Raw genomic sequence first — 25,105 nt, forward strand, 5'->3', positions numbered from 1 at the left:
TAGCGCTGAAAAGCACTGAACCGTTCTCCAGCCCCAAGAAGCTTCTGTATCAGACCCACACCACAGCTCTGTTCTCAGCCAGGTCTCCTGGGGCCCCCTTTGCAGTGGGCAACAACCTAGCCGGCAGCTTCAGCGCATGTGCAAGGACACACTGCTTGCAGTCTGCACAGAAATACTGCACTAGCGCAGAATGCTCTCAGCCACAGCCGCTACTGCAAGGAAGCCCCAGGTAAGTAAATCTGCTATTAGTTTAGTCAACTCGTGTATCCTTTATAATACATTTAATTGACATGAAAATATCACCTAGGAAAGGAGAAAAAGGTAATTGCATTTGAGTCCAAATGAGGAAAAGTAAAGATAGGGACCATTTCACAGGAGGAGGGGGGGGGAGCAGGAGTGTAATGAAATATTAGTAAACAAGGAATACAAGGGATATAAGTGTATCAGTGAACTAAAATATTAGTAAACAAGGAACATGAGGGATTTGTAAACACAACCTCCATTATTGCAGACCCATCGGCTTTCTAAGCGTCCAGCTCTGCTATGAGAGGACTGCAGAGCGGAGTATCACACGCATGCAGCACAGGGCACACAGCTATCCTCCCCTACTACACAAACTGCGCTAATGTCTGAGCAACTCACCTGATGCCACTACGAGGATCACACACACACAACAAACCCAGCAAACAAAACCCGGGATCAACCCTGCAAGGCGCCTGGGGATGACGTCACGATGAAGCAGCTAGTCATGTGGTTCATAGTCGGAGGCGTGGAGCGGGAGGGGCATGACCATGACCAGGTGGCTAATTCTGAAGAAGAAAGTGTTATCGCCAGTGGTTTCCGTCAGCAGCATTTTTCATGCGGAGTGCTGAGCAGTATATGCACCGTCCTCCAAGCAGAGGTTTCTGGTGTGTGGGGAGTGAGTGACAGCTCTCTATAGCGCTCAGTCTACCTTTCAGAAGAGGAACAACACTGGAACATATTTACCAAAGCCAGTGCAAGCAACACTGAAGAGGAGCAGGTGCTGAGAGTGAGCCATCTTCAGGGTGGGCATCAGCTCCACTTTTGCTGCAATTTTTCATGCACAAATCTGCCCTAGTGCGTCATTTGCGGCATGAGGTTTGCTTATAAAGCTACAGTAAAATTATGATCTGCCAGTTTGCATGTTTAATGCATAAATTGTCACTGGTTAAAAATATGCCAGGTGGGTATACACTCGTTAGATTAGCAGGAGATAGATCATCAAATAGATTTCTGATCTATCTGATGTGTTTAGGAACATTTTTTACTAGGAACAGATTTCCAATAGATTTCAGTTTGAAAGCTATTGAAAATCGATCTGATGGCATTTTTTTGCCATCAAAATTCCATTACGGCCAATGCAAAATGATAAGCAATCTCAACAGACTGAACTAGATTTTCAAGCCTGCCAGATCGATTGAAATCGATCGAAATCGGCCGAAAATCGGTTGATTGGTCAATTGATTTGCAATAGATCGGCCCAAAATCGGCTCAGTGTATGGTCCCCTTTTAGCTACGTCCACAGTGGTGCGTTGCGGCCGACGAGATATAATTGCATTGCTAATGTGATGCAGTTATATTGTAATGGTACTTTCACAACAACGTGTTAGCGGGGCGGTCGGTATAATGTGGTGTGTGCAGTACTGCATGCACTGAGCACTCAGGATACCATTTGTTTTACAATAAACCTCCCCAGAAGGGAGGTTTGTAATGGGGAGGGGGCACCATTACTTACAGGTTCTGCTCCTTTAGTAGCACTCTGTGTGGACTGCATCACGTTCCCCAGGGAGCATCTGCAGCTGAATATAATTTTGTAAGACGGTATTTGCTATATGTCCTCTTTAAAGAGAACCTGAGGTGGATTTGTCAAATCATATTAGACAATGGCGTCAATTCACCAGAGGTTACCAACCTATTTATCTCTTGGGAGGTAATTTACCTCCTGTGATATCTCCAAATAGCAATTCTCCAGAAGTATAGGGGAAAATATCGACAGAGAGAAATGCAAGAGATAAATGTGAGATAAGTATGAGATAAATAAGTGATAGTTAGTAGTTAGTTTTTCTCCAAATCACAATTCACCAGGGAAGAAAGGGGGTGTGGCCATTCGTTATTTTTTCATCTCTTTATCCCCCGAATGAACCTGGAGATATCATGGTTTTTACACAGCAGCTGCTGCTGTGGAAGATGGAGCCTTTTGAGCTTACTCTGTTAGGCCTGGTGCACACCAAAAACCGCTAGCAGATCCGCAAAATGCTAGCAGATTTTGAAACGCTTTTTCTTATTTTTCTGTAGCGTTTCAGCTAACATTTTGCGGTTTTGTGAAGCGTTTTTGGTGTAGTAGATTTCATGTATTGTTACAGTAAAGCTGTTACTGAACAGCTACTGTAACAAAAACCACCTGGCAAACCGCTCTGAAGTGCCGTTTTTCAGAGCGGTTTGCGTTTTTTCTATACTTAACATTGAGGCAGAAACGCCTCCGCAATCCAAAATCTGCAGCAGCCCGGGAGTATGCGTTTCTGCAAAACGCCTCCCACTCTGGTGTGCACCATCCCATTGAAATACATTACCTAAGCGTATCCGCAGCCGCAAGCGGATCGCAAAACGCAGCCGAACCGCTCTGGTGTGCACTAGGCCTTAGAGCTTGCTTCTATTATGAGGAGACGAAGGCGCAGGAGGAGGGTCTGTTTAATCGCCCCTCGTATTTTTCGTGAGAGAACAGTTCTTGATAATTTTACTGAGACAGAGGTGGTGAAGAAGTTCAGACTCACTCGTGATATGATTTATGATATGATCCGGCAGTAAAAGGCAGGAATACTCTGGTCACGTAGTGGTAAAACTCCGCCTCCTACCCACAATGCTTCACTTTCAAGCTTACAGAGAGGAAAAGTATCCCATGTAAATCATTTATACCGATTACCTAACTCTCTGCTTTCTCACACTTTCCTCATGCATATCTCTCCATTATCCCCTGCTATCGAACATTTTTCTCTCTGTCCTCTCACACTGGTGAATTGACTCCAGAGTGTTAAAATACCTCATGAGATAAACTACCTACCTTTTTTCTCTTAGTAAATCCTCTCTGGTGAATTGACGCCATTGACCTGCCTCCGTGTCCTTCCATTGTGCCTCCAGCACCCCGGGCTCTGCTGTCCCACATTAAAAAAAGCACCAGGCTAGCGACACACGCAGATTGTTGCTAGCCTACTATTTGCCTTAGCCTGTCACTCACTGCTGCTCCCCGCCTCCTGTATTACACGGCTCCCCTGCTTGTGTCCCTTCCCTCTCTGCCTCCGTAAGCTTCCTCTAATCAGCTTACGGAGAGGGAAGGGATACAGGCAGGGCCGGTTTAAGCAACAATGGGGCCCCAGGGCAAAATAAACCTAGGGGGCCCCCCCAACATATACCCCGGAACAAAAATCGGCATTAGGGGACCTTTTTTGCAGCTGGTATAGTCAGGGTGTGAAGTCCCAATCGGTCGGAGCGCCACATTCTGGCTATCCCAGCCTGCATGGGGGACAAGGGGTTAAAAAGTTTCAGGAGGGGGACCCCACTTTTTTTTTTTTTTAAATTCCCACACTCTAAACATAAAAAAAAATGGGAAAAATAAAAAAAAATTCCAGGGATCTTCATACAGCCATATTGCGGCTGTATAGCGATCCCTGGCCAAAGCGCTGCGGCTGCGTATAGACCCCCTGGAAACCCCGTCAGGAAATGTATTGCACTTTCGTTTGATGCATGTAAAATTACACTACCGTTAGGTTTGCTACTAAAAGTGACATTTACCGCATTTAAAAGTATACTTTTTTCCTTCAAAAAACTTTAAAATCGATTTTCTCAAAAACTATAAGGTCTTTTTGAAAAATTGTTTTTTTCTCTTATTCCTAATGATCTCCTTAACATAGCCTGCAAATTTAGGGTTTCTAGCATTTAAGGTGGATTTGCTATCAACCATTAAAGTCGGCAGGTTTTTAAATGTGTATTTTTTTTCCTTTGAAACTTTAAAATCGATTTTCTCAAAAACTATAAGGCCGATTTGAATTTTTTTTTCCTCTTGTAGCCACTGGGGGCCCCTACAAGCTCTGGGGCCCTGGGGCAGCTGCCTCCTCTGCCTCTATGGTAGCGCCGGCCCTGGATACAGGTGGGGGAGCCGTGTAGTAGAGGAGGCGGGGGAGCGGCAGTGAGTGACAGGCTGAGGTAAATAGCAGGCTAGTGACAATCTGCGTGTCGCTAGCATGGCGCTTTTTTTAATGGGAGACCGCTAAGCCTGGGGGCTGGAGGCACAATGGAAGGACACAGAGGCAGGTCATTGTATACAGTGCCTCTGTGTCCTAATATGATTTGACAAACCCACCTCTGAGCAACTGTGGTTTCACATGAAGAATCACTCTCAAAGCGGGTTGTAGGCATGTTGGATTGATGTGGCTTTGTAAAATGTATAAGCTACAGTCCGTTCTCACTAGGCTGCACTGCGTACATTCCTGCTCTACACACCTGTCTTCTGTGTCTTCGGCTCTAATCAGTGCGGTTCATTTGTCAGTGACTCCTCCCCTTCAGTTGTTCCTGCATGCTTGGGAGTAAGAGGAGCCGCTTTGGAGTTGCTGTGCCACGACACTCGGAGGCGCCAGACTAAAGAGACTTAGTTCATATCTTAGCGGGAATCGCGCAATTCCCGCAAACTGCTAGCGGTTTTTAAAATAGCTAGTCCTATTGTACGCTACGGCAGTGTTCTCACTGCCGCGATCGCGGGCGTTTTGTGATTAGCGATAATCGCAAACACGTTACTTGCAGCGTTTTGGCGATTCTGGAGCGATCGCGATTATCATGTATAGAACCGCTAAACGCGATCGCTCCCAAAATGCTACTTTGTCCAGTAATTTTTCTGTGTTAATCGCGGAAAAATCACGCCCGCAAAACACTAGAGGTTATCGATAGCGTTTTGCGATTTCAAGTGTGAACGAGCCCTAAGAGAGGACAGAAGAGAGGAGACAATCACGTCACACAGAACCAGGCTGCAGGTGAGTATCTGTCTTCATTTTTATTATAGGTGCCCATAAATGACGTCAGGAATCTAGCGGCACACTGCTTAACAATCCATAGTGGCAATACTCTCGTTGCCACTACAAACAAGTGCACTACCGACTTTCTGCTCGAGCTTCGGTGTAAATAGTGGTCGGGTCTTCTCTACCTGGCTATTTTTGCCAGAGCCCAAGAGGAAAGCCACTAGTGCACCTGGGCGCTGCGGAAAATATAAATATTTTTGTTCGGGGGTGCCAGTACTGGAACAGGGCCGCAGAGGAGGATGAGGGATGCCTCATTAGAATCCAGAGACTTCTCTGTTCCGAGGTAAATATTATTTTTATTTTTTTACTATTTCAAAGTTTCAGGTTTACTTTAAAACGAAATTATTGCAAATATCTTGTTTTAAGATGGCAAAATGTATAATTATGCCACTAGATGGTGCTATTTAACCCTATGACTGGTGAGAAGATTTATTAAAGGATACCAGATGCAAAAAATATTATGAGAAACTGGCTGACATGTATGGTGAGCTAATTGCGATGTGGCTAATTGCCCCCCGGCACCCTCTTTCAGGTCGTTGAAGTTGGGCATCACTGCGGCTACACTGACTCGGAAGAGGGTGCTGGGGGGCAATTAGCCACATCAGAGGGTCAGAAAGGAGAATGGGGGGAGCGGTGGACCTCAGGTCGTCTCACCATACATACCAGCTCCCCCTGGTTCTCCTATATTTTTCACATCTGGTATCATTTAAAGGGAGTCTGAAGTGATTTTTTAAAATAAAAAACAGATACTCACCTAAGGAGAGGGAAAGCTCTGGGTCCTAATAAGCCTTTCTGTTCTCCTCCCGATCCCTGCGTTCCCTCGCAGGCTCCCCCGCTAGCAGTCCAAGGCTGTTCGGTTGTGGACTGCTCTCTTTCGCATTAGGTAGGCTTCGGCAGTCTTCAGAAGCACTCGGGCTTCCAAAGACGGGCTGCTCTGTACTGCGCACACGTGAGTGCCCTCTCTCCAGTGTGCACAATAAAGAGCCGCCGGTCGTCCGGAGCAGGAGTGCTTCCGAAGACTCCTGAAGTCTTCCGCGGCAGGAGATTCAAATGGAGGAGCCAGCTGGGGAACGAGGAAGGCTCTGTAGGCCCTAGAGCCTTCCCTCTCCTTAGGTGAGTATCTGTTTTTTATTTTTATAATGGTTTCAGACTTGGTTTAAATGGAAGGAAAGAATGCAGAAGATGTTCCAGCACAACAGAAGCTAAACAGACCGTCTGTTAAAGAAAATATGCCAAAGCGTAAGATATATATCCAGGGCAATCAACATGCCCAGTCTCTAAAAATAGGTCCAGAAACAGAATACAAAAGTGAGTACTACTCATATTTTTGTAAATATTTGATTTAAATATTTTCATGGGACAAAACAGAAGCAAGGAAACTTTGATACAATATAATGTAGTCCGTGTACAGCTTGCATAACGATGCAAATTTGCTGTCCCCTTAAAAAAATAACTCCGTACACAGATATTCTTGTTTAAACTCCTGGCGACAAAAGTGAATACTCCCCTAAGTAAAGAATGTCAAAATCCTGCCCGACTAGAGATTTTCCTTGCCTGGGATCATGTTCCTTATTAGTGTTGCAAGGTTTCAGGTGGGATTTGGGAACAGGTGTGTTAAATTTGGTGTTATCGTTCTCATGTTGCTCACTGGAAGTTCAACATGGCAGAGAACTCTGATGACCTTAAAAAAAGAAATGTTCCTGTACAAAAAGATTGCCTTGGTTATAATGTCTAAACTGCTAGAAAAGTGAGTGCACCCCTGAGTAAAGAATGTCAAAATTTTGCCCAATTAGATATTTTCCGTCCTCTGGGTCAAGTTGCTCATTAACCGCTTGCTGACCACGTCACACAGACAGGCATGGCACAGACAGCCCGAGGACTGCCCTTGGGGCGGGTATTGCAAGACACCTCCACATGAATGACGGAGCGGAGCTCTGCCATCAGTCTCCGAGACTGTTAGGTGGCGAAACCACCGTCTAATAAACCTGTACAGCGCTGCGATCTAAGGCATCGCTGTACTGGGAACAGCCATGTGACACGGCTGTCCCCTCCATTGGCTCAGGTGATTCGATGTCATAGGCTTCAGCCTATGACAGCCGATAGCAGTAATAGGCTGGAGGGGCCCCTGAAAAAAAAAATACACTATTTAAAAATAAAACAAATATTGATTAAAAAACAAACAAACTGGGGGAGCGATCAGACCCCACCAACAGAGAGCTCTGTTGGTGGGGAGAAAAGGGGGGGATCACTTGTGTGCTGTGTTGTGCAGCCCTGCAGCAAGGCCTTAAAGCTGCAGTGGTCCTTTTTGTGAAAAATGGCCTGGTCTTTAGGGGGGTTTAACACTGCAGTCCTCAAGTGGTTAATGTACAAGGTCTCAAGCGTGAATAGGGAGCAAGCTTGTTAAAGGACAACTATCAAAGTTAGCTAAAATTCTAAATGCCACATGTTTCCAGTAATTACTTGCAAATATCAATAGAAAGGCTTTTTTTCATCTTTTCATTTGTGTGAAGAAAAAATGACAGAGAAAAGTCACTGTGGGCATTGCTGTGGAGGACTGTGCCCAGCACATCCAGCATACAGAGACAGACCTTACTAGCAGTAAAACTGTGACTAAAATGAGTTCAGAATGATAAGGAGAAATAGCTTCAAATGTGTGTAAATAATCATCACCTGCAGCTCTGTGCTTTCCTGTCTGTTCGTGTCTCTCTCTACCACGCAGTCTAAAGTAAACAGTTTACAGCCAGGGAGAAGTGTAACCTAGCTACATATTACAAATTTGCATCTTCCCCCCCACCCCCGATGCCGACTCAACAAATTGTTACATTCAGCTGGTACAAACAAAGCTATTTTTTTCACACATGCGGTGCTGAAAGACCTCTGAAAGGGTTTCTAGTTTTTCTAGCTAAAAGCTCTTGTCTATAGGAAAGTGGACTTAACAGAAAAACTGTTTCTTTGATAGTCATCCTTTAAATTTGGTGTTGTCACTTTCTCTCATACTGGTTATCAGAAGTTTAACATGGCAACTCGTGGCAGAGAATGCTCTGATCATCTAAAATAAATGTTCTACATAAAGATGGCCTAAGCTATAAGAAGCTTGCCAACACTTTAAACTGAGCTACAACACGGTGGCCAAACTGTACAGTGGTTTAACAGGACAGGTTCCACTCAGAACAGGCCTTGCCATAGTCAACAAAAAAAGTTGATTGCACATGCTCAGAGTACTATCCAGAGATTTATTTTGCAAATAAACATGAGTGCCGGCAGCATTGCTGTAGAGCAGGCTTTCTCAACCAGGGTTCCCTGGAACCCCAGGGTTCCTTGAGTACTCTGCAGGGGTTCCTTGGCATTTTTCACCCATCGTGGTGGAAGTATAATAGAGCACATTATTAGAGGGGGTACTGTAAAAAGAGGCACTAAATTGGGGGTCAGAAATAATAATGACATTAATAAAAAGCACTAGGATAAGGAGGCAGTATAATGAGTGGCAGTGTAATAGGGGGTAGTGAAATAAACAGCCACACATACGTTTAAAGACCATGCCTCCTGCAAAATAAATGAAGGGGTTCCTTTTGAGGTCCAAATGTTATTTGCAGGGTTCCTCCAGAGTAAAAAGGTTGAGAAAGGCTGCTGTAGAGGTTGAAGGGGTGGGGGGGATATATAGAGTACTCGGGGCAGGTACTGAGTAAATATATTAGTACTCCGGGCAGGTACTGAGTAATGAAGTAATTTGTGGCAGGTACTGAGTGAATACATCTAAAATGTATTATAAAAAGTTGATATATAAACATTCAGATTTGCACTAAATTAATGTGCAACTATTTTTCCTATTTCCACAGGTGGGGGCAGTAGAGCACTGCTGTGGACAATGATATTGCACTGAAAACTGAATGCCTTACATTTCTGATGCCCCTAAAGGTACCCATACACAATGTCGATTTCCTGCCGATATACAGCAGATTCGATCAATGTGATCGAATCTGCTGTGAAATCGTTAAAGCAAATGTTGACCGATCGAGCACTTTCCATCTGAAATTGATCGATTCGGTCGATCTGTCCTGGCGGAAAATTTAGCTCGATTGCCAGCAGGTCGGGAGCGCGTTGTTAGCGGTGTTCGATTTGGCAATACTATCACCTGTCCACCAGTGCAAGTACTCGGGTCCGTGCTGTTAGAGCGCCTCTACTGTTAGAACTTCCTCTTGTCACAGGACGGGACAGGAAGTGAAGAGAAGATGGAGAAGGTGTCCAGTCATAGAAAGGGACAGCACGGACCCAGGAACTCGCGCCGGCGGACAGGTGATATCATTGCTGCTGGCCGGGGGAGGCGAGGCAGGCAGCGGCAGCTCCACAGGCTGTGAGTAGATTTCATGCTGAAATTGATTCAAAATCTGTGTGCAGTGTACGGGCAGCCAATAGATCCCCCTCTGATCAGATTCAATCTATCTGTTGGTCATTCTGGTGGCAATCGACCTGTGTATTGTATGTAGTGTGTGCCTTAACACAGTGAAATTACTATTTTGGAGGAAGCTAATTCATGTGTCAGTATGATTTTGGAATGTGCATGATTACTGGACTAACCAAAGAAGAATGTACAAAGTCAGTGACAGGGACCAACAAAGACCTTGAGCCTTGTACCTTGTCCGCACCTCCAACAGAGGTGAGAACATCCTGGGAACATTCGGTGTAATTTAGAGGGGGTGAGGTACCATCTTGTGAAGATTTTGTACCCTGCTTCTTGGGTTTTAGAGGAAATAGAGGATTTGTGTGAAAAGGTGAGTATTTTTCCCCACTGTTTATTTGAGAACGTTAAGCCTAAGTCCTGTTCCCATTTCTCCCTACAGGCAGAAGCTGGCGCCTCCAGGTTGTTTAGAAGCGCGTACATAAAGGAGACCATGCCTTGCATCGGTCCCTCTGTAAGGCAGGTTTGTTCAAATATCGTTAAGGGTGTAGAAAAGTTATTTTTTGAACCCTGGGATAAAATTAAGTGTCGAAATTGAATCCAGGACCAGTGATCTAAATTTGGAGAATTAAGTGCTTGTCTGAGGTTCGGTAGTGTGGTACACTCTCCTTCAGTGAGTAATTGCTGTGCCCGTAGTATAGGGTTGGTACGCCATAAAGGATAGCTGTTGGAAAGGAGACCAAGGGGAAATCACGGGTTATCCAAAAGAGGGATAAGGGGTGAGGGCCAGGGTGAAATGTCAGGATCCTGTCTAAATTTGGCTAATGTTTTAACTGTCTGATAAATCAGGGATGCCGCTGGGTTCGTTATTTTTAATAAAGGGGCGGACCAGGGGATGTGCATAAGGGGTCCATTCATTATTTCATTTTCCATAGACACCCATCTCTTATGATGTGAATGCCTATGCCAGTCTATGACTCTAATCAGGGTGGCTGCAGCATGGTAAAGACGTGGGTTAGGGACAGCCATCCTTCCTTTTTCCTTGGAAGCAATTTGGAGAGAATATTTGAGCCTCAGTTTACGACCGTGCCAAATTAATTTTGAGAAGGTTTGTGTAACTGTCTTAAAGTAATGGGAGGGTATAAATATCGGTAGTGTCTGGAATAAATATAATAGACGGGGCATGATAGTCATTTTAATAATACTAGTTCTGCCAAACCAGGAGAAGTGTGGCTTGTCCCATGAGAGAAGGTCTTGTTTAATGCGGTCAAGGGTAGGGATAAAGTTAGTTGGGAACAGGTCCCTGGGGTTATTTGTATACCCAGATATTTCAGGGCTTTATTGGGCCACTTAGAAGGGAAATTAAGCTGTAATGAGGTCTTCAGATCTGTTGGTAATAGTATCCCAAGGGCTTCACTTTTATCATAGTTGATTGACATGTTGGATAAGTGGCCATATTTTTTAAATTCAGCTAACAGGTTGGGCAAAGAAATGTGCGGATTAGTGAGGAAGAATAGCAGATCATCTGCATAAGCAGCTACTTTATGGGAGGAAGATGGAAAAGTGACACCTTTAATATCAGGGTTGTTGCGTATTGTGCAAAAAAACGGTTCCAGGGATAGGGCGAAGATTAAAGGAGACAGTGGGCAACCCTGTCTAGTCCCATTGTGAATGGTAAATGCCTCAGACAGCACCCAGTTAGCTTTTACCCAAGAGTATGGGCAGGAGTAAAGCGCTAAGATTAGTTTACGCATTTTGTCTTCTAAGCCAATGTGGCGGAGGGTCATTTCAATGAAGTCCCAGTTCACCCTATCAAAAGCTTTCTCCGCATCTGTGGATAATAGCATAGTCGCGGTGGACTGGGACCTCACCCAGTTAAGGACATTCAAAGTGCGGATTGTGTTGTCCCTCGCCTCTCTTCCTGGGGTAAATCCTACTTGATCAGGATGTACAATCTCCGTTAAGAATGGGGCCAGTCGGTTGGCTAACATTTTAGTGTATACCTTAATGTCAATGTTCAGGAGAGATATTGGCCTGTAGCTTTGACGTTGGGAAGGATCTTTTCCTGCTTTTGGTATGACGAATATATGAGATTCGAGCATCTGGGCGGGGAATCGGCCTTGGTCCGAGGGGAGTTCTACAATAGCATTAAAAGCCTTTAGCATGAATGGTGTTAGGAGAGGGCATAGTTTCTTATAGTAATCGGGCGTGTACCCATCTGGGCCCGGAGCCTTTCCAGAGGGCATTTGAGATAGAGCAGCGCATAGATCATCATCTGTGAAAGGCTCCTCAAGCTCTTTCGATTGGGCTTCAGATAGGGACGGCATGCCTGATTGTTGGATGTAATCCGACATCCTGCTTCTATTGGCTAAGGGAGGGGGTTTACCAGTGTGTGGAGGTAGATTATATAGGCTAGAGTAGTATTCTCGGAAAGCGCCTGAGATATCCTCATATTTATGAAGCATCTTTGAATTTTTATTTTTGACACCTGCTATATAGTTGGAGGTTTGCTGGGTTTTTAAGGCCCTAGACAAAATAGACCTACATTTATTGCCGAATTCATAGAAGGTACGGCGGCATCTTTCTGCTGCATATTTGGCCTTATAGAATAGAAGCTTTTTAAGGGTTTCCCTGTGTTTAGTCAGGTCAGTTTGTACCTCAGGCGAGCAGGACTGTTTGTGTTGTGTCTCTAGAGATTTAATAGAGGCCAGGGTATCCTGTATATCCTTCTCCCTCATCCGCTTCCTTCTGGCTCCTTCTCTAATTAGCAGGCCTCGCGTAAAACATTTGTGAGTTTCCCACAAAATGGTTGGAGACACATCTTCCGTATTGTTAAGTTGAAAAAATTCTTCCAGTTCCCCCTTAAATTTTTATAGAATGCTTTATCTTGGAGTAGGGAATTATTTAGGCGGCAGGAGGCATTACCCTTTCTGTATTCTCCTAAAGCAAGATCTACCAATACCAGGGCATGGTCAGATAATGATATGTTACCAATTTTAGCAGAGGATGAGACAGATAACAGGTTATGGGAGGTGAAGATATAATCAATTCTGGAGTATGAGGAATGGGGGAAAGAGAAAAATGTATAATCCTTTTGTGAGGAGTTGTGTATCCTCCAGACGTCGATTAATTGCATTTTGTGGAGGAGAGACCTACATTTACGAAGGAGCCATCTAGAAATCGGGAACTTTTGAGAGGAGGAATCAAGGGTAGGGTCTAATGCTAAGTTAAGGTCTCCCCCGATGATTATACTGCCTTCCGCAAAAGTGTTGAGTTTAGATAGGAAGTTCTGGAAGAAAATGACCTGTTGGGTGTTAGGAGCGTAGAAAGATCCTATTGTGATTTTCTAGTTATATACAGTGGCTTTCAAAAGTATTCGGCCCCCTTGAAGTTTGTCACATTACTGCCACAAACATGAATCAATATTATTGGAATTCCACATGAAAGACCAATACAAAGTGGTGTACATGTGAGAAGTGGAACAAAACTCATACATGATTCTAAACATTTTTTACAAATCAATAACTGCAAAGTGGAGTGTGCATAATTATTCAGCCCCCTGAGTCAATACTTTGTCGAACCACCTTTTGCTGCAATTACAGCTGCCAGTCTTTTAGGGTATGTCTCTACCAGCTTTGCACATCTAGAGACTGAAATCCTTGCCCATTCTTCTTTGCAAAACAGCTATAGCGAAGTCAGATTAGATGGACAACGTTTGTGAACAGCAGTTTTCAGATCTTGCCACAGATTCTCGATTGGATTTAGATCTGGACTTTGACTGGGTCATTCTAACACATGGATATGTTTTGTTTTAAACCATTCCATTGTTGCCCTGACTTTATGTTTAGGGTCGTTGTCCTGCTGGAAGGTGAACCTCCGCCCCAGTCTCAAGTCTTTTGCAGACTCCAAGAGGTTTTCTTCCAAGATTGCCCTGTACTTGGCTCCATCCATCTTCTCATCAACTCTGACCAGCTTCCCTGTCCCTGCTGAAGAGAAGCACCCCCAGAGCATGATGCTGCCACCACCATATTTGACAGTGGAGATGGTGTGTTCAGAGTGATGTGGAGTGTTAGTTTTCCGCCACACATAGCGTTTTGCATTTTGGCCAAAAAGTTCCATTTTGGTCTCATCTGACCAGAGCACCTTCTTCCACATGTTTACTGTGTCCCCCACATGGCTTGTGGCAAACTGCAAATGGGAGTTCTTATGCTTTTCTGTTAACAATGGCTTTCTTCTTGCCACTCTTCCATAAAGGCCAACTTTGTGCAGTGCATGACTAGTTGTCCTATGGACAGATTCCACCAACTGAGCTGTAGATCTTTGCAGCTCATCCAGAGTCACCATGAGCCTCTTGGCTGCATTTCTGATCAGCGCTCTCCTTGTCCGGCATGTGAGTTTAGGTGGACGGCCTTGTCTTGGTAGGTTTACAGTTGTGCCATACTCCTTCCATTTCTGAATGATCGTGTAACGAATGGGGAATTATCTCCGTGGTCAGCGCACATGATGTGCGCTGACACTGCGGAAATCCTCCACAAGCGTTTAAATAACAGAACCCAGCTTTGGTGCAATGCACCTGTAGAGAGGAATTCCCACCAGCAGGTGGAGCTGTGGAGTGCAGAGGAATAAACCCTCTGCACTGCCACAGATGCCACATGGAAATTGTACGAGATGAAGCAATACAGGGCAAGATAGCCCCTAGAAAGAGAGTGAGCACAGAGACGGAATGTATGTATGTCCACTAATCCATTCGCCACCCGGCGACGGTTGACATACAACAGCGAAAACCAAAGTGAGAAAGCAATCGCAAGAATGGCGATTGCTAATAGAGACACAAGACTGAATAAGACAGAACGTGACTGAGTAGGGAACACACAGCAAAGAACCACAATCTGAACGTCAAAGAAAATAACAAACGAACTACCTAAACGCGGTCCCCGCACGATATGCGCAACAGAGACAAGCGCGTTAACGGTACGGTCACGCCGGGCGGATCGCTGGTAACCAGTCTTATCTCCCGAACGATAGTCTGTACACACGCCGGATTTCATGCGGAAACGTGCGAACGACGGAACGTTCAAACGACCCGTCGTTCGCGCAAATCCGACGTGTGTATGGGCCTTTAGCCTGCTTTAAATTTCTCAATAACTTTATCCCTGACCTGTCTGGTGTCTTATTTGGACTTCATGGTGTTGTTGTTCTCTTATGCTGGGTACACACGTTGAGATTTCCCGCTCGATTCGCGGTACGATTCGATTATTTCAAACATGCTCGATCGGATTTCGATCGTTTTTGCCGTCGATTTTGCATACGCAACATGGAAAAAACTATCGAAATCCAATCGAGCATGTTTGAAATAATCGAATCGGACCGTTCGATCCCGCAAATCGGGCGGGAAATCTCAACGTGTGTACCCAGCATAAGACAACCTCTGAGGCCGTCACAGAGCAGCTGTATTTGTACTAACATTAGATTACACACAAGTGCACTTTATTTAGTCATTAGCACTCATCAGGCAATGTCTATGGGCAACTGACTGCACTCAGTCCAAAGGGGGCTGAATAATTATGCACACCCCACTTTGCAGTTATTTGTAAAAAAATGTTTGGAATCATGTATGATTTTCGTTTCACTTATCACGTTTACACCACTTTGTATTGGTCTTTCATGTGGAATTCCAATAAAATTGATTCATGTTTATGGCAGTAATGTGACAAAATGTGGAAAACTTCAAGGGGGCCGAATACTTTTGCAAGCCACTGTATTGTGCCTTTGATCAGATTAAATCTGCCCGTTGGATCACTATATTCTGCCTGCAGGGAGAAAGGTGTATCTCTGGATATCAGAATTGCTGTGCCTTTGGTTTTTGTGTCTTGGGGGGGAGCTATAGTATGCTTGCTTATAGTATTTATTAAACAGCCTAGGTAGTTTGCGGCCTTTAAAGTGGGTTTTCTTGTAGGCAGATAAAGTTAGCCCTGTCTTTATGGCACATATTTAGAATAGAAGATTTTAGGAACGTTCAATCCCTTGGCATTCAGGGTTAGCAGTCTTAGTGCCTGCTGGAATGTGAGCCGGTGTAGGACAGACCTCTCGACACTTCACATAGGGTAAAACATATAAAGAGATAACAGACAAAGTTATGGGTGGGAAAAAGAGGCAGAAAAGAAAGAATAAAGCAGTGTGTGTCAGGAGCCACACAGAAAACATAGGTAAAGTACAGTCAGTACAGAATTTACCTGTGGGACACATAGTGGTCCCAATGTAAGGGTGTGTTAACACTTATATTAAGAGACTCTGGGTCTCCCAAATATATGGCGTATAGTCGTGGGGTAAGGAAAACCACACCTGAGAGGAGTGTGCGTCCCGGGAATCCCGGACCCTCTACATGCTTGTTATAACAATAAGGAAAACCGAAGTGGTGAATGAAAGCCAGAGATAAACAACCTGAGAATCTCTTCTACTGCCAGGGAATGAGCTGGCCATGAGCAACACAAAAATAATATATACAATAAGATATCCCCCCGTTACTCGCTAGCCTGCCCCAGTTGAAGCCCCTCCACCCCACTCAACACAGCGCGATTAGCACGAATACATATGCATCAAGTTTTATATTTTCATAGGGGTCCTATGTAAAATATTGTCATAGGAGACCTATGTACGACCCTATGCCTCGGTTATATAGAGGAAGCTAGCATATCAAGGAGTAACTTAAGCCTATGTGCCAACACATTAGTCTATGAGATCTCTCGACCCTCCCCCTCTCCCTCCTGCGATTTCCCCCCCCCGGGCTAGGTGCCGTATATCTTGTCCCCCAGGCCGGCGGCCCCCCCGGGAGCCCACGTTCGTAGGCCCCAGGGGACACCGACCAGGAGGGGGACGGGAAAGCCCATCATTGCGTCTGGAAGGGGACCGGAGGGGTACACAGGGGACTCCACGACCCCGACCCGCATCCATACAAACAGTAATTGGTATAGTGGGCAGGTAACGACCTGATAAGCAGGAGAGCCGAGCCATAGCAGTGTGCGTCACTCGCCCAATTATAGAAAACGAGGGGCACCCGGCGGGAGCACAGGGCCACCCCACCACGTCCACTCCAATGGGAGCATATATCAACGGAATGGGAGCTAAAATAAGTCTCACCTAGCGATGAAAGGAGAGGCATTTTGAGGAGTTTTGATAGGCCCTAAAGGGCAGCCCTATGTCCCCACGCACCCCCCCGCCCCACTCAGAACCTCCCCCCCCCCCCCGTCACAGCCATCTCTGGTCCCCAATTGGGGGTTAGGTTCAATTCCGCAGATCGGAGAGTCGGGGTATATTTTCCCCCAAACGCATGCAACCCACATCAAACACAAACAGCAATTAACAGTGAAATTTAGATAATGGTATAGTGATCATGCTGCCCAATGTGAGCTAGATCGAAGTTTTTCTCAGTTGATGGGCACATAATTTATGTGGTGCATGGCTGCAGATGGAGTAGGAGTACGAGGGGGGGAGAAGGCAGGGGAAACGAGCACGCCAGCCATTCCGTGCTTATGATTCTTTAAGTGGGACCCCTCAAATGGTGAGAGTTGAGAGAAGCAGTCACTTCAGGTGCCCCAAGAGTTTACTGTGTTGTGTATGCCACGCCGGACAGAGGATGGCGATGAATCAGTATATTCAGGGGATGGGGGCGAGTAGATCAAGCAGCGGGACACACACCGCCAGAGCCCAACATGAGCAATATGCGGGCTCGCGGGTATCACATATGCAGAAGGAGAACGAGGTAGCAAATTCCGTAGTAGACAGATGCAAGGAGAATAGTCAGAGTAACAACTTAAGGCGTTGTTCAGTTGGCCGGTTCAGAAGGCCGTTGAAAATGGCGCGCAGCGTTGTTGTGATGTCGTCTGGTAGCACAGTTTCAGGGACACCGCGCACTCTAATATTGTTGCGGCAGTTTCTGTTTTGCATGTCCTCCATTTGCGTTCTTAGCGTACGATTGCACGTAAGCTTCTTCTCTTTAGCGACCTTAAGCTGTGCCACTTTTGCCCGCAGATCCGCGAGGCCGCTTTCCACCGTGGAAACTCTATCAGAGAGGCCTGTGATGTCAGCGTGGATGGAAGCTATCTCCGCTTTAGTAGAGGTGACAATCCGCTCCGTTTGTTCATCCAGGTCTTGTTTGGTAGGGAGACCACGAAGATATTTCCAAATGTCCTCTAGATTGCACAGAGCAGCCGGGCCTGTTTTGAAAGAGGTCGAGGTCTGTGATGCGGAAGGCGTGGCATCCGCCATATTAGGGGATTCTGTGGCCGGGCCTAGTGCTTGAAAATAGCGGGTTACCGGTCTTTGATTCGGGGTCGGAGGGCACTTATCGGTAGCTGAAGCCTTCTTGTCGTCCTTCATACCCTTCCAGAAGTCGCCAGGTTCAGTTTTCTATTCAATACAGGCTGTTGAAAGCATGTGGGAGCGAGAGCTCGGCACACTCACGTCTTTACTCCTCCATGTTTGGCTCCGCCCCCCTCCTAAAATCATGTTTTTATTTTAAAAACCTCTTTATGCATGATTGCAGCACCCAAAACGCCACATCCCTGCGGCTGAAAACTCAATCAACTCAAACTCCCTGGGGCTAATTGCAGAGAGCGCTTCCTAGTAGAGGCAGAGCTTTTGACTGTAGCTCTGCCTCTACTCCATCAATCTGCACGGATCGCCACCTCTTCCTGCCCCTCTGTCTTCTTTCACTGAGAGGGACGGGGGAGAGGTGGCGATCAGCGCAGATTGACGCGCATGGAGGCAGAGCTACAGCACAAAGCTCTGCCTCCACGGGCTGCAAAATCCACGACCAGGAAAGCTGTGGATGTTTGCCCGGGAGTTAGGGGTGATTGCGTTTTCAGCCACAGGGATGCGGTGTTTTAGGTACTGCAATCATGCTAAAGAGGTTTTTAAAATAAAAACATGATTTTAGGGAGGCTTCAGAGTCTTTTTAAGTCCAAACTAAAAAGCCACCTGTTCAGTCTGGTATTTATGAATGCCTATTTCCTCTGCAACACAGTCCAACCTGCAAGACTATTGATCTGAGTAATATCTATGTGCTTTGAGTCCTATGGGAGAAAAGCACTTTGCAAATGTTATTGTATTGTATTATTGTACTGCTAAGGTGCACAGTGACAGAGAAGGATACTTTTCAGTTACTGTATTCTACACTGTGTGCAATGCAATGCGCACATAATGTGAGGTGTGACTTTTCCATTCCACGGCGTTGCTGTTTTTACAGGGAATGCCACACAAATCCCACTGTGAGCAGCTTAGCCATAGTCAACAATCTTCAGGCAATTTAAGTTTTTGTTTCTGTTCCATCAGCCGACATGAATGATCCTAGCCCAGGTGTCACTGCATAGATTTATACTGTATCATATGCTATCTGCTGGAGTTTGTATGGTCTCCCTGTGTTTGTTTGTTTGTTTTCTGGGCACTATGGTTTCCTCTCCAAATCCCCCAAAAATTAATAAACTTGTTCCTCACAAAAATTGGCCTTAGTTTAGGACAGGGACATATACTGTAATTATGGCAAGCATTAGATTGCGAGCTCCTCTGACAGTTACTGATGTGATTATGTACCTTCTGTACATCCCTGTGGAAGATGGCATATATAAATACAAGATATTAATAATAATACAGCTGATCATCACTCAGCCATCTTCCTCTCTAAGAGCAATTGAAGTGAGAGGGATATGGAGGCTGCCATATTTATTTCCTTTTTATATTTATTTCCTTTTAAGCAATATCAGTTGCTTGCTTGGCTGCCCTGTCTGGTTATCCTAAAGAGATATGGAGACTTCCATATTTATTTTCCTTTAAGCAATACCAGTTCCCTGGCTATTCTGCTGCTCTTCTTCCTTTAATACTTTTAGCCATAGACCATGAACAAGCATGCAGCAGATCAAAGGTTTCTGACATTATTGTCAGATCTGATAAGATTTGCTGCATGCTTGTTTCTGGTATTATTCAGACAATACTGCAGCCAAATAGATCAGCAGGGCTGCCACGCAACTGGTATTGTTTAACCACTTGACCACTGAGGGGTTTTACCCCTTTAGGACCAGAGCAATTTTCACCTGTCAGTGCTCCTCCCATTCTTTCACCAATAACTTAACCACAACTAATCACAACAACTTGATCTATATCTTGTTTTTTTTTTGCCACCAATTACGCTTTTTTTGGGAGGTACATTATGCTAAGAATTATTTTATTCTAAACACATTTTAATTGGAATAATAATTAAAAAATGAAAAAAAATGTTATTTCTCAGTTTTCGGCCATTATAGTGTTAAAATAAAACGTTCTACTGTGGATAAAACCCACGCATTTTAATTGCCCATTTGTCCCGGTTATTGCAAGAGATTGGAGATAAAGGTGCATTTTTTTTCAGTTTTGCGTCCATCACTAATTATAAGCCCGCAAATTAAAAAATTACAGTTATATACCATCTTCACATATCTATTAAAAAAGTTATATATATATCTATTAAAAAAGTTATATATATATATATATATATATATATATATATATATATATATATTACACACACATATATGTTTAGGTACTATGGGGGAGTGTGGGAGGGAAATAGTTAATTTTAGATGTAAATATAGTTATTTTTAGTGAATACAATTTTTTTTATGTAGTTTTACTATTTGGCCACAAGATGTCCTCAGTCATAATTTCCGATTTACGTATATGTAAGGACGTGAATCGGAAATAATGCATGCACAGTAACAACAGGAAGATACAATACAATGAATGCAGGCGGTAACGGCAGCATGGCGGCCGCCCGCTCCCATTGGCTAACTTTTGTGGCCCTGGTACTTCAGGTGAAGTTTGCCAGGCCGTGATTATACTGCACCTGGTGCAGTAAGTAGTTAAGAAATAAATAAATATGTCAGCCTCCATATTCTTCTCACTTAAAGGATACCAGATGTGAAAGCATCTGATAAAAATTAAACCTGTACTAGGTAGGGGGGCATAAGCAAGTACTAAGTGCACCTCCGGTTCCCCTCCATCCCAAGCCGCTCTTCTCTGGCCCGCCCTGTTGTCCTGGGCGACTTCGGCGACCCCAAAGCCAGACATACTGCGCTGTGCATGCACAGTATCACCATTCTGCTCCCCTGTGGCCGCATAGTGACATCACAGGACAGGAGTGCGCTCGCTCTTGCATCCCGGCGTGAGCGCTGATTGGAGACACGGGGGAGCGAGCATGCTCCTGTCCTGTGACATCACTCGGCGTGGCCACAGGGGAGCAGAACAGCCATACTGCGCATGTGTGGCGCAGTATGTCTGGGCTTAGAGTCGCCAAAGACGCCCAGGACAACGGGACGGACCAGAGAAGAGTGGGGGGGGGTGGAGGGGAACCAGAGGTGCACTGTTTGATTATGCCCCCCTACCCAGTACAGGTTTAGTTTTTCCCAGGTGCTTTTGCATCTGGTATGCTTTAAAGGGTCCAAGCCCCACTTTTTTCCCCTGGTTTCTATTCTATTTTCTATAGAAGCTGCCATGTTTCCCTTTCCCCTTGTAGTTGCCTATTATTTATCCAGGAGAAGGTGTGAAGATCGCATCTTTGACTTCTGTAAACACTTTGAAACACGGAGTTCAATCTATCTGCCCCCTTGCTTATCAAAAGCTTTCTGTTTTCTCTGCTAATGTATGCAATATAATTATTAGAGCAGCCTGAAATGTCTGTGGTTGGGCAGGCCTAGGAAGTAGGACAAGGGTCTCTGCTAAACCTTTAAATGTAAAAAAGGAAGTAAAAATTTTTTTTTTTTTAAATTAATGAGTCACATTGCTGAAATGCATATTAAGGGCCATATGCAATTCACTTTTTCACCTGAGTTTTCTCCTAAGAGATAAATTTTCAACTTCGATTTAAAAGAACTTTTTAGCATTTTACAATGGGAAAAGTACCAAAAAGTACGTGAAAAACTACTGTCAACAGTATTTTGAGTATTTGTTTGCTTGCTGATAGTTTAACCTTTTCGGGACCGGCCACCTACCCCCCCTTAAGGACCAGGCATTTTGCGCGGGAAGGGGGTGCGCACGTTTGGGGGGGTCAGGCGGCCGGATCCCGTGTGTGGCTGACTAGAGTGGTGTCCCCCATGGTGGCCTGTGCCTCCCCCTTCTGCCCGCAGCCTTCACTTACCTTCCAGGCTCCAGCGATGAGCCGCACGGGACCGTCTTCTCCGGCCGGCATCTCCGTTCTGTCTGACGAGCAGTTCCGGGTCGCGGCTTGATGACGTCATCAAGCCGGGACCCGGCGCTGACGTCAGATGAAGCGGAGATGCCGGCCAGAGCGGAGGGGGGCGCCGATCGTCGCTGGAACGGCAGGGAGGTGAGTGGATCCTCTTCTTTCCCCCCCTGCCGCCGCAGCTGTCAAACAGATCACTACGATCCGACGGTGATCGTAGTGATCGTGTGATCAGCAGCCATACGCGATGGCTGCTGATCACTCGGGGGAGATGTAGGCTGTCATATGACAGCTTAATCTCCCCCTCCGGGTGCGCACGATCGCGTCGGGAGCGGAAATTGCGGGCCGGCGTAGATCCTACGCCGCATCAGGCTAGAACAGCCACAAGTGCGGCGTAGGATCTCATGCACATGGTCCCGAAAAGGTTAAAAGTCATTTTATGACAAGTTTTGAAAATATCACCTAGGAGAAAACCCAGGTGAAAAAGTGAATTGCATATGGCCCTAAATGTTCTATTGAGATGCCCTGTGTGCTAAAAATGGTGCTTGGATCACTTTAAGTTGTCCTTGAAGACACTATAGGGGTGTTTTTCCTCATTCTGTGTGTAGTGAAGGGGTTAAGGACTGTGTCTCTGAGAGAAAGACAGAAGCTATTGCTAAAGATCATTGTTTTTCTTACTAGCTGTATTGCAGTTTGCTTTAGGCAGGGAAAGGATTTTGAAGATAAATAGACAGGAAGAGAATTGAATTGCTGGCTATGTCTCTATTTCTTTATTCTGTGGTTTTGTACTGCAGAGATATACCGTATATGCTGGCGTATAAGGCCACTGGGGGTATAAGAAGACCCCCCCAACTTTTCCAGTTAAAATGTAGAAGTTTGGGTATACTCGCTGTATAAGACTACCCCACAGTAGGTGTGATGGGTGTCACTTGTCAGGCCTGGTCCGGGTGTCAGGCAGAGTTGTAAATATCTCATCCTGCCGTCATCTAATGAATAGATAGATAGATTGCGCTCTTGTTTAAAATAACTTCTTGTAATCGCTTCTGGCGAGCAGCCGATCGCACGAGTAGCAGTGCAGCATCCGGCGTCACTTGACTGGTGACATGTGCGCTCCACTGATTACGCTTATGCAGGGCTGTATTGTGGGGCGCACACATCACCAGTCAGGTGACGCCGGAAGCCGCACTGCTACCCGTGTGAGCGGCCGCTCGCCAGAAGCGATTACAAGAAGTTATTTTAAACAAGAGCGCAATCTATCTTTTTACCAGATGACGGCGGGATGAGGTATTTAAAACTCTGCCTGACACCCGGACCAGGCCTGACAAGTGACACCTGGCGTATAAGACGACCCCCGACTTCTCAGAAGATTTTTAAGGGTTAAAAAGTCGTCTTATACGCCGGTATATAAGGTACATGGTTTGTAACAGTATTTCTGCAGGAAATTTACAAACTAGAGATGTGCCACATAGCAACATACAGATTTAATGGCATACAGCTGGGAACACCAGACTGGGAGAAGGACTTGGGAAAACTGGTCAATAATAAGCGAAGCAGCTGTATTTAATGTCAAGCTACAGCAGCTAAGGAAAACAAAGATCTGGGATGCATAGAATGGTAAATAAAAGCATGAGATGCTATTGTGCTACTGACTATTAATAACTCAGTCTTTTGTGGAGCCACATCTTGTGAGGGCCCTGTTGATCTCGAAATTGGTGATTAGTATGGGGTCTAAATGACCACAGGTCTTTACCAGAGCACCCTGCAAGGGATGATGGACCATCATCCCTAGTAGGAGATGTACTATTTTTGTTGTTTAGTGGCCACCAAATATTGACCCTCAGGATTGCCCCACCGGTGACAGGGAATAGGAAGGGCAGGGAAGACTACTGTAAAGAGAGAAACTGGCACTAGTGACCGGCATATAGGACCGGAAGCAGAGATTGACAGAATTGACTGGTGACTGGACTGACAGACAGGGCTAACTGGCCACAAGACTAACAGGACAAACTGGTGACGGTACTGACTGACAGACTAACAAGCAATGTGGCAACATGTGGCAGCTGCTAAAATAAATGGGACGGCACTCCGGTCAAAACCCAGGAGCATACCTGGCAGGAGCACACGAAGACAGCGTACATGCTTTCTTGGCAGAGTTCCAGTTGGAGGATGCTACAGCAGCAGAGGGGCCTGGCACTGAAGTGACCAAGAGGGGAATGTGACACATCAAAAGCATGGGATATGGCTTTGAGCACCAAACTACTAGAAAGACATTAAGATTGTACAGCAGATACAAAAACGGGCATCTAAATTAATGGAGGACTGGAAGATTTCACGTACCAAGAAAGGTTAGACAAAATGGGCTTATTTAGGATGGAAAACTGTTGTTTTAGAGATTAGTGAATTAAAATGTATAAATACATCCAAGGACAATATTAAAACCTGTCAAATTATCTCTTTATCCTTAGGTCTGCACAACTGACAATAGGACGTGAATGTATGGAGGGAAGATTCTTGTATCTAAAAGGGACTTAGATGGCTTCCTTTCTTCGAAGCTGTTTGCTAGTTGTGGGAAGGTGATACCTTGATCCAGTCAGAGAAGAATTCACCTTGTGGCTTTCCTTTCCTCTGGATTTAGGTGCAGTGATGCTTGATCTTGATTAATGCACTTGGATATACAAACACATGGTTAATCATCTGTGTATGTTACAGGATTGTGTTCATACTATACTACTAATACATGTCCAAACAGCAATGCTTAAAGTGGGATTAAACTCCCCACGTTAAAATTTCAGTACCTATTTTTAGGTATATAAAATTTAATTTTAAATTTTTCCCCACGTTTATAAATGTTTAATTTTTACTCTGAGAGTAGTACAACTAAGTACAGGTATTTCCCGACTTACAAATGACTCACCAATCCGCCACGATGACATCACACAGTCAGGGACTACCTCTTGTGCCCCGTTCCTTAAAGGGAACCTGAAGCGAGGAACATTATTTAAAATAAAGACATGACGTAGCTGCAAATGAATATTGCATACTAACCTCACTGTCCGTTCCTCTCAGAAGCTCACCATTTTTTTCTTACAGTGATCACTTCCAGTTTCGACAATATTTTGTCAGAACTGAAATTTACCAGTTGCTGTCAGTTATTTATCAGCAGCTGTCAGTTACAACTGAAAGTGCAAGCTAATGTCCATGTTTCCCTAAGGCTCAAGTGGGTGATATTACAGTTTAACAGTTTGCTGACCAGGAAGCTGTTAGGGGGTAATCGCCATTTTTAAAATGGAGGACCGAAAAATCCATTGATTACAGTGGACAAACAGGACGCGGGAGAGGAGAAAGAGATTGAGGAGTAGACTACACGGAAGTTAAACGGAACCTAAACTGAGAGGGATATGGATGTTTCCTTCTAAA

At 45.0% G+C, this 25,105-nt stretch overlaps 1 long non-coding RNA gene across 1 annotated transcript; it reads left to right on the forward strand.

Annotated features, from left to right (window-relative positions):
* The first annotated feature begins 808 nt into the window (after nt 1-808).
* LOC137563198 (uncharacterized) lies at nt 809-24,520 on the forward strand. The gene is made up of 3 exons (XR_011030290.1): nt 809-1,046; nt 8,921-8,999; nt 24,154-24,520. It is a non-coding gene; the product is annotated as an uncharacterized lncRNA (long non-coding RNA).
* The last annotated feature ends 585 nt before the right edge of the window (nt 24,521-25,105 follow it).

The sequence above is a fragment of the Hyperolius riggenbachi genome, chromosome 3 (genome assembly GCF_040937935.1).
Source record: "Hyperolius riggenbachi isolate aHypRig1 chromosome 3, aHypRig1.pri, whole genome shotgun sequence".
Lineage (NCBI taxonomy): Eukaryota > Metazoa > Chordata > Amphibia > Anura > Hyperoliidae > Hyperolius > Hyperolius riggenbachi.